At 47.0% G+C, this 16,003-nt stretch overlaps 2 long non-coding RNA genes across 2 annotated transcripts; one reads left to right on the forward strand and one right to left on the reverse strand.

Moving 5' to 3' along the window:
* Positions 1-1,912: 1,912 nt before the first annotated feature.
* On the forward strand, positions 1,913-2,302 carry LOC116103083. Its single transcript, XR_004123384.1, has 2 exons — positions 1,913-2,038; positions 2,126-2,302. It is a non-coding gene; the product is annotated as an uncharacterized LOC116103083 (long non-coding RNA).
* Positions 2,303-4,027: 1,725 nt separating this feature from the next.
* Positions 4,028-7,486, reverse strand: LOC116103084. The gene is made up of 2 exons (XR_004123385.1): positions 7,404-7,486; positions 4,028-4,212 (listed from the first exon to the last, which is right to left on the reverse strand). It is a non-coding gene; the product is annotated as an uncharacterized LOC116103084 (long non-coding RNA).
* Between the last annotated feature and the right edge of the window lie 8,517 nt (positions 7,487-16,003).

The raw sequence follows: 16,003 nt of genomic DNA on the forward strand, positions 1-16,003 counted from the left end.
AGGGAGGGAGGGAGGGAGGGAGAGAGAGAGAGAGAGAGAGAACTTGGCATGGGCATTTGAAACCTAATTGCAGTGACACATCTCTTCTAACAAGGCCACACCTCCTCTCCAACAAGGCCACACCTCCTCCTAATCCTTCTAAAACAGTTCACCAGCAGGGGACTAAAGATGCAAATACATGATCCACCCCCACAGTTACCTGGCAACAGTCAGGTATGCTCCTCCCTACAGTTGCCTAGCAACAGTCAGGTAGGTCCAGCCCACTATAAAAGGGGGCTGTTTGCCCCCACCTCCCTCTCTTACTCTCTTGTCTCTTACTCTTGCTTCCCCCTTGCCCCCTCTCTCCCCATTCCCTTCCTCCCTCTCTCCATATGCTCATGGCTGGCCTCTACTTCTCTACTCTTCTCCCTCTCTCTGTCTTTCTACAATAAACGCCTTAAAACCATGGACTGCCTCTTCTCATCGGGATCCACTGTGCTGGAGCAATGGAGCAGGTCTTCCGCTAAAGAGCTGGTGAGTCTAACCTCCCATGGGAGACCTCTCTGCATTCTCAGCCACAGCCACCAGCCACCAACTCAGCCTAGCCACCCAACCAAGCTAAGGACTCTCTCTCCCTGCAGGACCCAACCAGAGTGCTCTCTTCCCTGCCCTTTCCCTTCGGTCCCATTCCAGAGCCTGCCCCAGGGACCCTGAGCCCCACTCTGGCAGTTCCTCGGGGACCTCGGACTGTGGCTCCACCCCTGGGAGCGGGGTCCTGCAGCTTCTCACAGCCCAACGCCTGCATGGTAGCGTGGGAGTGCACACAGTCTCAAACTCCCTGCATCCCGCCTCGCCCAGCGGCCCGAGCCCCGAACGGATGCAGGACCCCGTTTTTAACCCGCACTTTAAGACTTTGCCACACTCAGCCCTATGTTTGTCACATGTCAACCCCCCTACCTCCCCATTCAAGCCTTGGGGAACCATGCAGAAGAGGAAGCAAAAGAATGGTAGGAGCCAGAGTTGCTGATCACTCCACGAACATGTCATCTTCCAGACACAGCAGGGCTCAACAGAGACTGCGGCAGCACACACAGACCCGCACTGGAAGAGAGGCGCGCGAGAGGTCCTTGGTGCCCAAGTTCTGTCAGAAACCCATTGGCAGGGATCACAGTTCAAGTTGTTTGGAATTAGATCCCAGATACACCTGCGGGGGTGGAACATTTAATCCTATGGTCGAGACATGGAAAGACTGGTTTCCTGAAGTGAAACAGAAGAGAGTGGGCACCAGTATGAGATGGGAATGCTCTGTAAGATGAGGAGCCAAGGTGTTGACCCAGTTGATAAATGGCATCACAGCCACGTAGACACAGGACACTGTGCCTCTTACCCGAAAGACCAGTGTTCTGTATGCACCTCCTCCTTTTATCACCAAAAGCCTTCTGGGAGGTGGGGACTGCCACCGTTTCAATGCTGAGGACATCCACACTCAAAAAAAAAAAAAAAAAAAAAAAGTCTAACTCAATTAAGCTGTTTAATTTAATTCAAGGTCCCATAGCTAGTTATAGGCAAACCTCACAGTCAAACTCAGAATTGTCTCTTATTACTTCACATACGTTTAACCACAGCACATCATCACAGATAGGACAGCTGTCCCAGGAAAGGAACTTTATTCCATACATAGTTCAGTGTGAGTGCCTCTGCCTGCTCTGACATCCTAGGGTCATCCGATACTGTCATTGCCTCTGGTTTAGTTCTTGAAACCACTATTTCCACCCCACTCAGCCCAAATACTTCCTCCCCTGGATGAAGCTGAACACCCACACGGGGAAAGGGTGGGGGAGGGGAGCTGACACGATAACGGGGCATCTGTGTTGGGGTGTCCACAGGCAGATACGTGTTTTTCCCTTTTCGGCTGAGGAAGGATATTCTCCCCCCAAGCTGCCTGATTCCAAAGGGGCTCAGCCCCTTTTGTTCAGACTTTCCAAGCAATTTCATCCCTCGGGTGGAAACAGAGCATGGAATGATTTGGAGCAAAAGGACAATTTTTGGACAATTATAAGTGAGTGAAACCAGGAGGTTTATAATGGAAGTTGTCTCTCAACCCCTTAACTTGTAGCATCTTGTAACCAAGAATTCCGTCTCTCAGGTTTTGGTGGTGGGAGCACAACGCTAAGCAGCTGTCTGGAACAGCTTCTAGAGGCTCAATAATTAGAAACAGCTACACTGACTCAGGAGCCCATCGGTTGGACTATGGAGGAGCATGGCTGTGCATACAGGGGAAGGAGGAGGAAAAGGCTGGGAACGCGTAAAAATAAAAGTTCAACAAAATATGTCAGATGTGTTTTTTAAAGTGACTTGTATTTTGCTCTTCAAAATTGCATTGTCTAATCTTACTAAGCCTTGTGTGAGGAATGAGCTGGAAGAAAAGTCAAAAATCTTTACAATAATGAGGAACCGGGCCCCATCTATTATTTGGGGGCACATGGTCAATAGAAGGAGACAGTGTGGTTTAGGAGTAAATCAGGTGACACAGCTAGGAAGTTAATTTTGTCTGCCAAAAAAAAAAAAAAAGTGCAAGGAGCCCTGTCATCTTCCAATTTCCTCAAACAGATTTAAAAGCTGGAAAACACCCAGCTATTGTGCAGGCCCGAGACACAGGCTTCCTGGAGACAGATAACAAGTTTTGGGGTGTCCCTGTCTAGTTGGTGGTTTCTTGAAGCTTTTGTCTTTGGTCTTACAATGGCTGAGATAACGTGGACCATATGGAGGGGCTGCATTTACACATATGGAGAAGGTGGGACATTTTGTAGGCCGAGGGGCCGCCAGGGCATGGCAGAAGCAAGAATAGAGGGCAAGGGTAAAAATAGCATTTCCCGCAGTATGGTAGGGGGCTGGACTTGGGGGAGAGGGGAAGTCTCCACTCACACAACAACATCCACCCCAGCACCCTTGGACTGATGTCATGGAGCCCGCCACCTCTGCCTGCTTTCTCAGTGCGTCTATGGCAGGTGGTGTCTTCAACGGCCACTTTACTCCAGCCTTAGAGGTAGTCTGGAGCTGGACATGTCTGGGACATGGCTTTCTATCTGTGAGTCTATTCTGTAGATATCCCCAGAGGGACTAAAACTAAGTTTTAGATGGAAGTTAAGGAGTGGAGCCGGGGACTGTCTCAAAACTTGAACCGAGCTTGAATGTGTTCTTGGTACTAGGGGTGTTTCGTGCCTTTCCAGGAAGAATGACGTGGTAGATTGTAGGAGCTGGGGGTAAAGACCACCTTCTACACACTCAGCTATCCAGTGGCTTGGGGAAGGTTAACATTCGAAATGGCCCAGAGCTGGCAAATGGGACCTTGTTTCTACCTCTTCTCCGTACTCGGAGTGCATTGAAAGCACCCTGGCATTAACAGAGGGAGCCAGAGAGTGTGGCCTAGGTTCCTGGGGGGCTCAGCATGAGGTGTGCCTTGAGGCGAGGCCTAGAAACTCAACAGTTGCCAAGCATTTACTGTGTATACAAAACAGATATTACTCTGAGATTCTGTGCTGAGTCATAAGTTAATGAAAGCGTGAGTTATGATTTTATTTCTGCAAAAAAAAAAAATACCTGCAAAGACATTTACATGTAGCCATAAATGCATAGGAAAAGACATGAAGGATGCGTATGGATAGTGGTCGCTGTTTCTGTGAGGACAGTGGGGTCCAGGTGGGTGCCCAAGGGAATTTTTGCTCGATGACCTTCTTTTAAAAATTTAAAACTGGAGTTATTTACTTTGTTTTATGTGTCTGAGTGTCTCATCTGCATGTTGGTGTGCTATGTGTGTGCCTGGGCCCTCAGAGGTCAGAAATGAGCATTGGATTCCTTGGAACTGGAGTTATGGATGCTTTTGGACAGCCATGTGGGTGCTGGGAACTGAACCCAGGTCCTCTGCAAGAGCAAGTGCTCTTCATTCTTGAACCAGTTCTCCAGCCTCTTCTCTTTGTCTCCTGAAAATGAGTGCGTCCTTCCTGATTTGATCTCTGCTGCTGTGGTAAAGCACTTGAGCAGAGGCAGCTTGGAGAGGAATGCTTTTATTACCTTAACATGCCCCAGCTCCTGATCCATCACAGAGGGGGTCTAGGCAGGGACTCCCGCAGGAGCTTGAAGCAGAAGCCATAGAGGAAAGCCGCTGGCTGGCTCACTCTCTGCCTTACTCCCAGGCCCCTGCTTAGTTACCATTCTTCCACAGCCCAGGACCACCTGTTGAGGGAAAAAAATGTCACCCACAGTTGGCTGGGCCTTCCTACACCACTTCAATCTGGACAACTTGCAGTCATGTTCATATACTAAACTGACAATGACAATTACTCAAATGAGACTCTTCCACCCCCTATCCCCAAACCCCAGGAGACTGTAGCCTATGCCAAGTTGACAGAGATGAACAGGACAGTACATATTCATATGTTATCTCTGAAATTCTTTTCAAACACCTATCACTTCTGATCAACATACCACACACACACACACACACACACACACACACACACAGTACACAATTAAAGGGTGTACACTGAGAAATACATTCTTAGGCAACTGTGGTTGTTCTGGGAACAATGACAGACCACAGCTACACAAACCTGGTCGCACAGTGCCCTGCACATACAGAGTGTACAATGTGCTTCCTACTGCTGTTAGAACTGTGATTTAGCCCATTGCCCCTGGCACGGTGATAGACAAAAGAACAGTGGGTTAAATCAGGCATGAGAGAAAAAATGATGCTGTTGGACACATAGGGAACACAGGACACACAAGGATGTCAGCGTAACATGCAAACTGCTGGGCAGGAGCCTTTTGGTAAGTACAAAGAGGTCCACCACATAGCACTAGCAAATAACTGTAGTATAGATGAATGCAGTCTTCTCTCCAGTAAGAAGAATGCAGTCTTCTCTCCAGTAAGAAGAAGACACGCGGACACTAGGATCCTTCTGCAGCTAAGTTTACTGCCCTCTCCCAGAGGGAAAAAGAGGCCGAGCCAATAATCAGCACTGCTTATATACACCACAGTGTGGTGTGTACGCCCACAGCGCAGTGTGTCCACCCATGATTGGCTGTTTGCTCATCACCCCACGTGACGCCCCAGAATGGGCCGTGACATGGCGTCTTTTCACTCTACGCACATGCGCAAACAGTTGTTTACTAGGAGTTGACAGCAGAAGTAGGCGCCATCTTGCCATGGCGAATGCCTCTTCAGCTCCACCGCTCCCCACAGATGAACAGTGTATGGTCATGAGGGTGTATATGCCGGGCCTTATGTTTCTGGCCATGCAGTGGATTTGTTCACACCAGCACCTTCATAAATGTGTGAGAAATGCATTATGTTTCAATATTACCTGGCCACGATTTGGGCAGTGGGAACTTTTCCATTTCGTTATAGTCTACAGAACCCCACCCCCACCCCCGTTTGCTGACCAAAAGGTCCACAGGCAATTGTTTCTGTAAATACCCCCTTTTTATGGCCGCCTTGCCCATGAGGATGAGGTTGGTTTTGAGATATCAAATTCTCAGGGCATCTGCTTTGTTAGCCATTTTATCCTTTGTGTCTGACGCAAAGTACATGTCCACAAGATACATGTTGATAAACTGAGTGAATTAGTTATCAAATAAAAATTGGAAAATATATATGCTCAATCTGAGGTCTTTAAGTGTCTGGAGCAGAGATATGTACCTACTGTATGAATGTAAATGAAATATGTTAATGAATAATACCTGGAGTCTGCTTCTCAAGATTTTACAATCCAGACATTCACATTTTTAAACACATTATAAAACAAACTGTAAGGCATAAGGAGATATAAGCTGAGAGTGAAAGGAAGAGAGAAAAGGCCACAATTCTTGGGAGGTGATCACAGGAGGCTCTGAGGGTGGGGCCCCTTGAGACAGAACATCCTTGGTGGCTTAGTTATGTTTCCATTGTCGCAGTAAAACACCCTGAGATAAGCAACTTCAGGCAGAAAGGGTTTATCCTGGGTCACAGTTCCTAAGCGAATCACTCCATCATAAAAATAGAGATGACTGGTCATTTGGTACCCACACTCAGGAAACAGGGTATGTACAAGAAGTGTGACCCTGCAGCAAAATGGCCCCAACTCCTCATCCCGAGAAAGCTCACTTTCCCCTGAAGGCACTTACTCCTAAATGTTGCTATTCTTTGCTACTTTGTAGGTTCTTCTTCTTCCCACTCACACCCTGTCACTAGATAGGAGAGAAAGGATAGAGGAAAGAGAGAGAGGGGAGAGGGGGAGAGAGAGAGAGAGAGAGAGAGAGAGAGAGAGAGAGAGAGAGAGAGAGAGAGAGAGATTCCCTCAATCTGTTCTCTCTCCTTTTGTTTCTTCTTTGAGCATGACTATCAACAAACCGCAACCAGCCCCCTAAATGACCAACAATCACCCACCCTGCCTCTTGGTGTACCCTAGCATTTGTATCCTGTCTGAAAAGTTCCCAGAATTCCAAACATGGCACGACTGCAGAAACTAGAAGAGTTAACTTTCTTCCAGAGTGGGAAAGATCTAGTTTGTAATCAGGCAAGTTAGCCTTGGAATCTGCTTTTACATCTGAGCTGTGAACCCAGGCCTTAGTGTTGCATCTGCATGCGGAGGCTCCCAAGGCTGCAGCGGCGATCACAAGGGTGTGTGAATGAGTGAGGAAAGTAACTGGGTGCTACAGTCAGGCTAGGCTAGGTTTGCTGCTGTAAAACACACAAGCCCCCCAATCTCAATACATAATGCAAGCCCCACAGTACATTGCCAGGGATGGGTTAGAACAGAGGAAGGTAGGAGTCTACTGATGGGAGGTTCTGACGATCACGCTGCCATATCTACCTCCATCTCTACCTCAGCCTCCAGGTTAACATGGACAGGAGACAGGAGACAATCACATAGCAGCTCTAAAACGTGCACATCACCAAGACACCCATTATTCCATGGGCATTTCCTCAGGGTGTATGTAACTCCAAGAGATATGCTTAGGGGAAGAAGAAGCCCAGAAATCATAACACACATGAAAAACAATTTTTGAAGTGGTAGCAAGGGAGACTGACATAATAAAGCCAGAGCCCAGGTTTCATTTCCCAAGTTATACCAGTGCCCAGAGACACTTTTCTATTGTACAGTCTATTCTCCCTTCGGAATCATTTGCCTTTCTAGGCAAATACTGAAAAAGAAACATTTTTCTATGGGTTAAAAATATCTGAGCAGACACAGTGAGATTCCACGTCAAGCCTTCCAGGCGGAGGACCGCTCCTCTGTCAGGGCTCATGACGCCTGTCATATTTCTAAGTGGCTTATGCTTGTCAGCAATAGTACTTCTTCCATAAACAGCGGAATTTGAGGTATGACTTACAGAATATATATTGCTCTTCAATACATGCTTGTGACTTGGGGGCGTACGTTTACCTCCTGGGTCTCTGTGGTGTCCTTTGCAGAGAGTTTGTCAGACTTCTGAAGCATCTTCATTATTCTCACTGGGGGATCCCTGGCTTTTGGGGGATGTCCCAACTCTGCAGAAGCTAATTAGACAGGAAGCCCCAGAAACTGTTACCCACTCTAATAAAGCCAAGGAGAAAGGCTTTACCGGCGGACCTCTTCAACTTACACCAAGTGCTTCTTTATGAATCAAAATGAGCTCAGCCAGGGAGAGGGTTCAGCAGGTAAAGCCACTTGCTTCTAAGCCTGGTGACCTAATTGATCCCTGGGACCCACATGGCAGGAGAGATGTGAAACCCATGAGTTGTCCTTTGACCTCCATTTGCACACTGTGGTGCACTTTTGTGAGTGTGCACGCACACAGACATGCACACACACTTATTTTTATGTAACTATGAGAACTTGCTCAGGAGCTCTGCTAGTCACTACACACACATACTATATTCATCTGCTAGTGAGCCAGGCTGTGCACTGGCTTTGGAATCAGGCAGTGAAACAACTGCTTTCATAGACATTCTGGGGAAGGAAGAGAAAATGAAGGCCATCTACAGAGAAAGAATTCTACTCTAGATAGAGTGAATGATGGGATAATGCAAGGCGGGGGGAGGAGAGGATGCCCTGGATGGCAGGTGCTATTTTAGATAGACATTTCCAAAGGAGTGCATCCACTAGAGGCGTGAATGACAGGAAGAGGTTAGTGGTGCATGTAGGATATGGCAGGGCCATTCAGTGTGTGTGTGTGTGTGTGCGCGTGTGTGTGTGTACATGGATATGAAGCACGTCTGCAGGTGGCACAGATCACAAGCCCACCACACCTTCCATAGGTTGTTTGATGGCCACTTGGAGGGCTGAGTCCAGCGGGCTGAATGAACAAGGTAACAAGACACTTCAGGCTGTTTTCTGAACCCCTATTCTACCTCACCTTCCTTGCTGAGGCAGGAAAGAGCTAAGCATGAGCAGCAAGGAGCGGGTAAGAGGAATTACTTCCGGGTGGTCAAGAGGAAGAGGATGAGGAGGAAGAGGATGAGGAGGAGGAGTAGGAGGAGGAGGAGAAGGAAGAAGAGACAAGAACACATCCCTGGCTGGCTGGCCTTGAAAGAAGGCAGTTGTACTTCCAGAGTCCATTCACTTCTGCCCACTCTGCCACCCAGCCTTTTTATATGGTTTTGAATTCAAGTAGTTGGAAGGGGTTTGGGGCTCTCACTGAACTCTCCTGAGAGCCTGAAGGAAGGGGTGGGAGGGAAAGATCTCCTGTCTCTTAGGAAGGGGTCATGAGACCCTGATTAATTCAGTAAGTGGGAGCTCTGAACAGCTTCTAGAAGCGGGACCTTCTGGTCAACCCTGGGGAGGGACAAGAGTTCAGAAAGCAAACCTGGCTCACCCACATCGGCATCTGCTCACTGCGCTCCATCACCCTGGTAATTGTTTTTCTTGGCATGATGGGGTAGTAGGTCAGGTTAGATTCTTTTCTTTCAAATATTCTACTGACATCAAAGTGGAAGGGATGGAAGGTAAAGAGAAATAAATCGGGGAGGATCTGCAGGTTTCACAACCGCTTTCATGTCCAGGATGTGAAGGAATGCTGGGGTGGGCACAGACTCCCCCAGTTCACGGAAGTGTGGGGTGGGAGTGTGGGGTCCAAACACAGAAATGATCTGGACTGATAGGAGGGCAGTAGACTGCACAAAAGCAAGAGTCAAGGGCAAGATTTTTCAAGCTGAGATAGTGCAGTGGATAACACGGGGCTTAGATAGGACAATAAAACATTCAGTTTTAGGAGGAGACCTGATAAGACAGGAGGAACGTGGAGAGACATCCTGGGGATATGTGGTGGTGGGGTGTGTGTGGTGGGGGTGTGGTGGGGGTGTGTGTGGTGGTGGAGGTGTAGTGGGGTTGTGTGTGGTGGGGGTAGGTACATTCTTGATGTGGGACCTTCACAAGCGACAAGGCTTCTGAAGTCTGAATGCTCTTCCTGGTGAGTGGCATCTCTGAGTATGCTCAGTGTTATGGTTTCAGATTCCCTGGCATTCTTGTAACCTGACTTAGTCTACTCCCAACAATGTAACGACAAATGAGCCAAAGGGAGGGAGTGAAGTGGCTTGGTGGTAATGCGTTTCTGTCGTAAGCATGCAGACCTGGGTCTGGGTCTCTCATGGAAGCTGAATCGGCACTTGTCTGGAACTCCAGCTGGCAGAGGCAGAAACAGGGAGATACCTGGTTTGGCCAGCTAGGTCTGTTCAAAATGGACAGCTTCCAGTTTCAGTGGGAGATGCTGTCTCAAAAAGTAAGACGGCGAGCAATAGAGAAAGACAGCTGGCATCCATCTCTGTGCTTTACACATGCTGTGGTTGAGTGCCCATAAATCCCTCTCATGCATCCACATGTACTACACACACACACACACACACACACACACACACGAATGCACACATATATACATACCTACACATGAACACATACACACACATGCACACACACTCACATGCACAAGTACAAGCACACACACATACATACATGGACACATGAACACATACACACACAAACACACAGGAACACATGCACACATACGTACACACACCACACAAACACAGTCACATGAACACACACACATACATACACACACATGCACACATATATATACAAATAAATACATGCACACATACACAGATGCACATACATATACATATGAACACATACACACATAAACACACATACACACAACACATTCACACATACATACATGTGTACATACACATTAGAACACACACATGAGCACATACATACACACATGAACGCACATACACATACACACACACACACACAAACACATTTCACTTTTGTTACTCAGCCTTGGTCTTTGGACATCGGAGGGTTTAAGTCTTTAAGAGAACCTGTCAGGTGACACAAAGTGAAGGTCCTCCTCACATGTCCTGAATCTCTTCACAGAGGGTTCCCTAAAGGCTTTGCAGACACTCACCTGGGAAGCCTCTACTCAGGAGAAAACTCTTAGGAGGGGAAGCCCTGGAGCTGGTAGCAGTTGGTGGGGGGTGGAGGTGGGGGATGGAAGGGGGTAATGGGCTGGGTCTTATAGCCAGAGGGGAAAGACAAAGGCCATGTATTGCCTGCCATGTACAGCCAGGCCACAAAGAAACTGGTGTCTTCTCACCCTGTTTTCCTGAATGAGTCTGTCACAGCCTGGGCCACACGGGGCCCCAAGTGTGTCCTTTAAGCCTTCTACTCCATGCCTTTTGAATGGCTCATACATATTTTTTATTTTTAGCAGTATGGTTTGCCAGGATGCTCAACAATAAATAACAACAACAACAACAACACCTTTCAAAAAGATCAACTTTTTTACCTCAAAGATGTGTATGCTCAGAAAATAATCAAGGCCAATATTCACCGTGGATTGAGGTCCATGAGGCAAGCGTGACAAAAACAATTTATGTTGCTTTATTTCAGTCTCATGATAACCCTGTCAGGATTATATCATTATTCTCTATCCATAAGACATAGGAAAAAATGTGGATTTGCCTGAAGATGTGGTGAACAATATTTAAATCCAGACGGTCCCACCGTTCACTCTTTTTTTTTTTTTTTTTTAAATGTATATGAGTACACTGCCACTGTCTTCAGACACACCAGCAGAGGGTATCGGATCTCATTACAGATGGTTGGGAGCCACCATGTGGTTGCTGGAACTGAGCTTTGGACTTCTGGAAGAGCAGTCAGTGCTCTTAACCGCTGAGCCATCTTTCCAGCCCCCAGCAGTCCACTCTTAACTCTTATAATTTTCTTCCCTGCAGGACATGCACAATTTGTGTATAAACCTTGACTAAACTGATGGTGATTAATTCCTGTGAAATATTAGGGAGGTATGAAAAATGATGTTGTAGGACATTTGAATATCATAAACGATTATTCACAATGATCTACAAAAAAAAAATCTAAAATGTGAACCCGAAATATAGTAGTTGATGGTAATATAACAAACTATTAGCATTGTAGTAAAGTAATATTGGGCTTGTAGATATTTTTCTTACTAATGCGTTCTGTAGTTTTGAAATTTTTCTTAAAAGAAATAGCATTGCTTTTTGCTAACCAGCTTAAAAAAAAAAGAGAGAAAGTATTATAAATATTTGCTTTTTGTCACAGAAATTGATACCTGGTCAGAAATTTTGAGAACTACTTTAAATATAAATGAGGAAGTAGTCCTATTTCTGTTACTGAGCCGCCCTGGGATTAGGAATTATTTTTCTTGGAACATTCTGGGTTGGGTCTTTCATCTGGGCATACTTGTTAGTTGATGCTTCAAGGGCGTGTTTAGGTTTAAATGAGAACTATGTTGTTTAACTGGCAAATAGGAGCGAGAAAACTCCATTTCTATGTAAGCATCTTCCACTTCAGAGTGGGAAGTCAGTAAGGGCAGGATGGTTTTGCTTACGATTGTGTTTGCAGCCCGTAATTCAATGCCTGGCACATTATAATCTCAATGAACACTTGTGGAATGACTAAGGGGGTGGGTGGGGGCGCTGTAATGTTTTGTATCACCTCTGCTGATCTTCTGCATTGGGAGAAGACCACGGATCCCTCAGGCAAGATGGGGGGCCATGGGAGGAACCTTAATGCTCGTGGTTAGAAATTGAGATTTGACATACGAGACCACTGGGACTCACTTTGGTCTTCCAAGGAGGGGATGCTACATGATCAAAACCGTGGAACGGAAACGCGATTCTGGCAGCTGTGCTGGTGGATAGCTGGGTCAGGGGCGCGGCAGAGGGGAAGATGCTGAAGGCGGGAAGGCAGGGAGACTGCCCTCGCTAGCTCCAGCCAAAAAACTCTTTGCTGTTAGTAATCCCTGCCTGGAGAGACTGCATTTGGCCCAGGGTTGCGAATGCGCACATCAGGGAAACAGCACCTCGAGGGAGCTCTGCTTCTGGGGACCAGCACAGCCAAAAGAAGGATGGAAATCAAAGCCAATGGGGCGGGGAAGGACTGAGAGCTGCGGAGGTGCTGATGCCAGCAGACCAGTGCAACCCAAGTTGAAGCCCTACTCCTCCCCCCTCTGACCTCCCCCCTCCCCGCCGCCCGCCCTCATCTTTTTTTGGCTTCCTGGTTGCCTGGGTGTACAGAGGAACAAATTTGTGGTGTGGACGGGTTCCAAGCCAGTCATCCATCATCCACAATGAATCCTCACCAGGCACTCATCGCACACTCGGCAGCCTTACCCTTTCCAAGAGAGAGCATTGGCGGCCGCCCAGGGGTCTGCCAAGGTGACTCGCCAGATTCTCCCCCGAACTTTGCTCTGGTTCCTGCTCTATTCCCCGATTTCTTTGTAATTCAGAAAAATCAACAACAAACAGTTCTCAGCGCCCTCGGTGCTGGGCCCCGTCCCTCCCTGTGGTTTGGCACGGAAAAAACGTCTGGGCAGTCCTGGGAAGATTATCGAACGTGCTCCGCTGTGATTGAGCAGGGGCTGCATCGCCAGGAGCAGCTAGGTCCAAAGCTGGATCGCCCCAGGGCCTAGGGTGTTGCTGAAGGACCTGGCTCTGTCCCTGGATCTGGGCGGGGCCGACGGGCGACTCCGCCCACCACATGCAGGTGGGTGGGGCTTTCCTGGCCAGTGACTAATGGGCCCACCTTGCCATGCCTCAGTTTCTTCATGAGTAAAAGGTGGTTGATAGACTCCATCCTACTTGGGTGCCAGTCACAAATGTAGCAATTAACGATATTTAATATTCATTAACTAAGTGCTTGCCTATAATATAAATCACTAGTATTAAGAGTGCTCAGGATTTCAGGACCTCATGACCAGTAGTAGTGGCTGAGCTAACTCCACACCTGGCTTAACCTGGCACCTCAGTCACAACGCCTTAAAATCTTAGGTCTGTAAGGTGGAGCTCATTCCAAGCAACCATACAGCTCCATTGGGCAGCGCCTTTTAGAACCACAGGTTGCTGCATGGTGACTGAGTTATTGAGTAGCAGAGTAAGCACAGGTAGAGCGATGGGGGAGGGCACCACGTGCTGGACACGCAGGTCAATGAGGAACGATCTTTTACCTCAAATGATTGGAGGTTCTTCCTTCAAAGCTCCTGGTGGCTGCGAAGTCCCCCCCCCTTTTTTTTTCAGTTAAGGACTATAACGATGCAAGGGAGCTCTTTTTATCTTGTAGTGGATGGGGGCAGGAAGGTCTTTTTTGGAAGGTGAGCGACAGAATTATGAAGGGTGTTTTCAATTCCTCTCCTGTGGGGCTGGTGGAGGTCACCCATGAGAGCTCTAACGGGAGTTTGGAGCATCTGTACTGGCCAGATGATTACAGCCCAAGGGATCAGTCTTAAAGGACAGATCACGAAACTGTCAGTTCTTATAACTGGGAAACCCACTGGGCTTGGATTCCCAGAAGCTGGGGTTCACACCTGCGATACTAGAGCCACTGTGTCTGGCCTTTGTGCCCTTCTCAGGGTAAAGGAAGTCAGTATATGTATATGTATATGTACACATATATGTCTATGTCTATGTATATATGTATATATATGTATATCTGTGTATATATGTATACATATACACAGACATACATATATATTTTTTCAGGGATTAAAATGTTTATCTTTAATTTTTTGTTCTGCACATACATATATTTTAAAGGCACTTGTTGAGAACAAGTTGGGCTGGGTTCTGTGTGTTTCTGCCCTGCCTTTGACTGACAGCCAATCAGGGCAAGAGAGAGTCTCACCCCCCCCTTTTCTCTAATAGATAATAATTTATTATTTATAATAGATAATAAACTGTTACTTCTTTAACAGACAATAATCTGAGTACAGACACATAGAAAAAGGCCTGGCTACTCAGCGGGAGACACTGCTTGGCTAAGCATAGATACTGCAGCTTAAATAAGGTAAATGTGGAATAAATTATTAAAATATTTTAATTTAAACCACATAAAGAATCTGTTGCTTTCGAGCCTGAAACCTATGCATTACTTTTATTAAATATTTTCTCTCTGATAGCATACATTTATGAGAAAATGTTGTATTCCCAGAAAAGTAAATGGAAGAGAGAGAGAGAAAGAGGGAGAGTTCATGCTGAAATAGCAGTAAAAATCTGACTATTAACCTGGTGTGACCTACATCATACCCAAGTGTCGGGTGGAAGTAAAATGAATAAACGTCACAAAATCACAAGACTTCATTCAGCTCAGTTGTTTGGAGCTCAGAATGATTTAGGTCCACAGTGGTATACACCTCTGGAAGCTCGACAGACTCTCTCCCGTCTCTGTTAGGCACACCCTGCAAGGGAGAAGCATGGTTGCTGGCAAAGGGCGTTTGCCGTATGAAGGGACAATGACACTTGTTCCTTAAAAGAAGCAGAGATTTCGTAAGATCACAGGAAGCTCTGGAAAACAACAACAGTTCCTACATTTAGGTGTCTGTGGGCTTCTGGAAGCAATTGAGATGACACATCCGTGACTGGATTTAGCTCCACTTCTGGATACAGTTTGCTGACCTAGAATCTGGAAGTCCTGTGAAAGGCAACTTTCTGCAGCGTCCTGTAAAGCAGCCAGGCCTAGCTGGGTTCAGACAGGGTCTAAAGATAAGCTCTTACGGGGAGGTGGGGGTGGGGCGGAACTATGGCCTCCACGGTAAAATAGATGTAGGCTGGGGATGGTGGTGTTGAAGTCCTGCTGAGAACTGTGGCATCTGTGAGTGACAGACTCAGCTTCTGTGGGTGTTCTGGGGCCGTACTGTCAATTAGAGGAACAATAGAGACGTTTGTGAATGGAAGTAATTATGGAGAGCTGCCTTACAAGTTACTCTATGAAACCTACCCGAAAGGAATTGAAGTCGGTATCAGGCAAGAATGTTCGGCACACCACAGACCAGACTCAAGTATTGGCGATGGGAGTGTTTTGAGGAGTGGTGTTGTTTAGAACATTTTTTTTTTTTCCCCAGCAGTTACAGTCTGTGCAAGCCCTCCTTTGAACAGCTTGGAAAGAATCATGGTGACCTAGAAGGGTTCACTCGTCCTTCTCCATCCCAACCTTCATGGCTGGTGAAGGTCTTTGTGCGCCACCATTAAGCCTCCAGATTGCCAACCTAGGCCTGCCCTCGATCTACTCTGGGATAGAGTGAATCACGTTTGGAGTGTTTTCTGCTTTGCAGATGATGTTTCTGCTACAGCAAGGACTAAAAGGCTGTTTTGCTTTGAAGAACACACATACACACACACACACACACACACACACACACACACACGCACGCACGCACGCACGCACACACGCACGCACGCACGCACACACACGCTCCAACTCTTCTGCATTCATAAGCAGTGATCATACAGAAATGTCTTGAAATCCATTTCCCCATTTGAAAAAGGTGGTGGTGGGGAATGCAGGCCAATGGGGGTGGGGCACAAAGCTATGGAAAGCTTTTTTAACTACGGAGGGTGAATAACAACTAAGACATTTAAAAGGCATGCTCTGCATAAAATAAATGCCCCAGTGATAACTCGCAAATGTAGAGCAGCTGCTGTAATCACTGAAGCAATCTGCACATCCAGACCAGAAGTGCT

Source organism: Mastomys coucha, unplaced genomic scaffold, assembly GCF_008632895.1.
Source record: "Mastomys coucha isolate ucsf_1 unplaced genomic scaffold, UCSF_Mcou_1 pScaffold1, whole genome shotgun sequence".
NCBI classification, from domain to species: domain Eukaryota; kingdom Metazoa; phylum Chordata; class Mammalia; order Rodentia; family Muridae; genus Mastomys; species Mastomys coucha.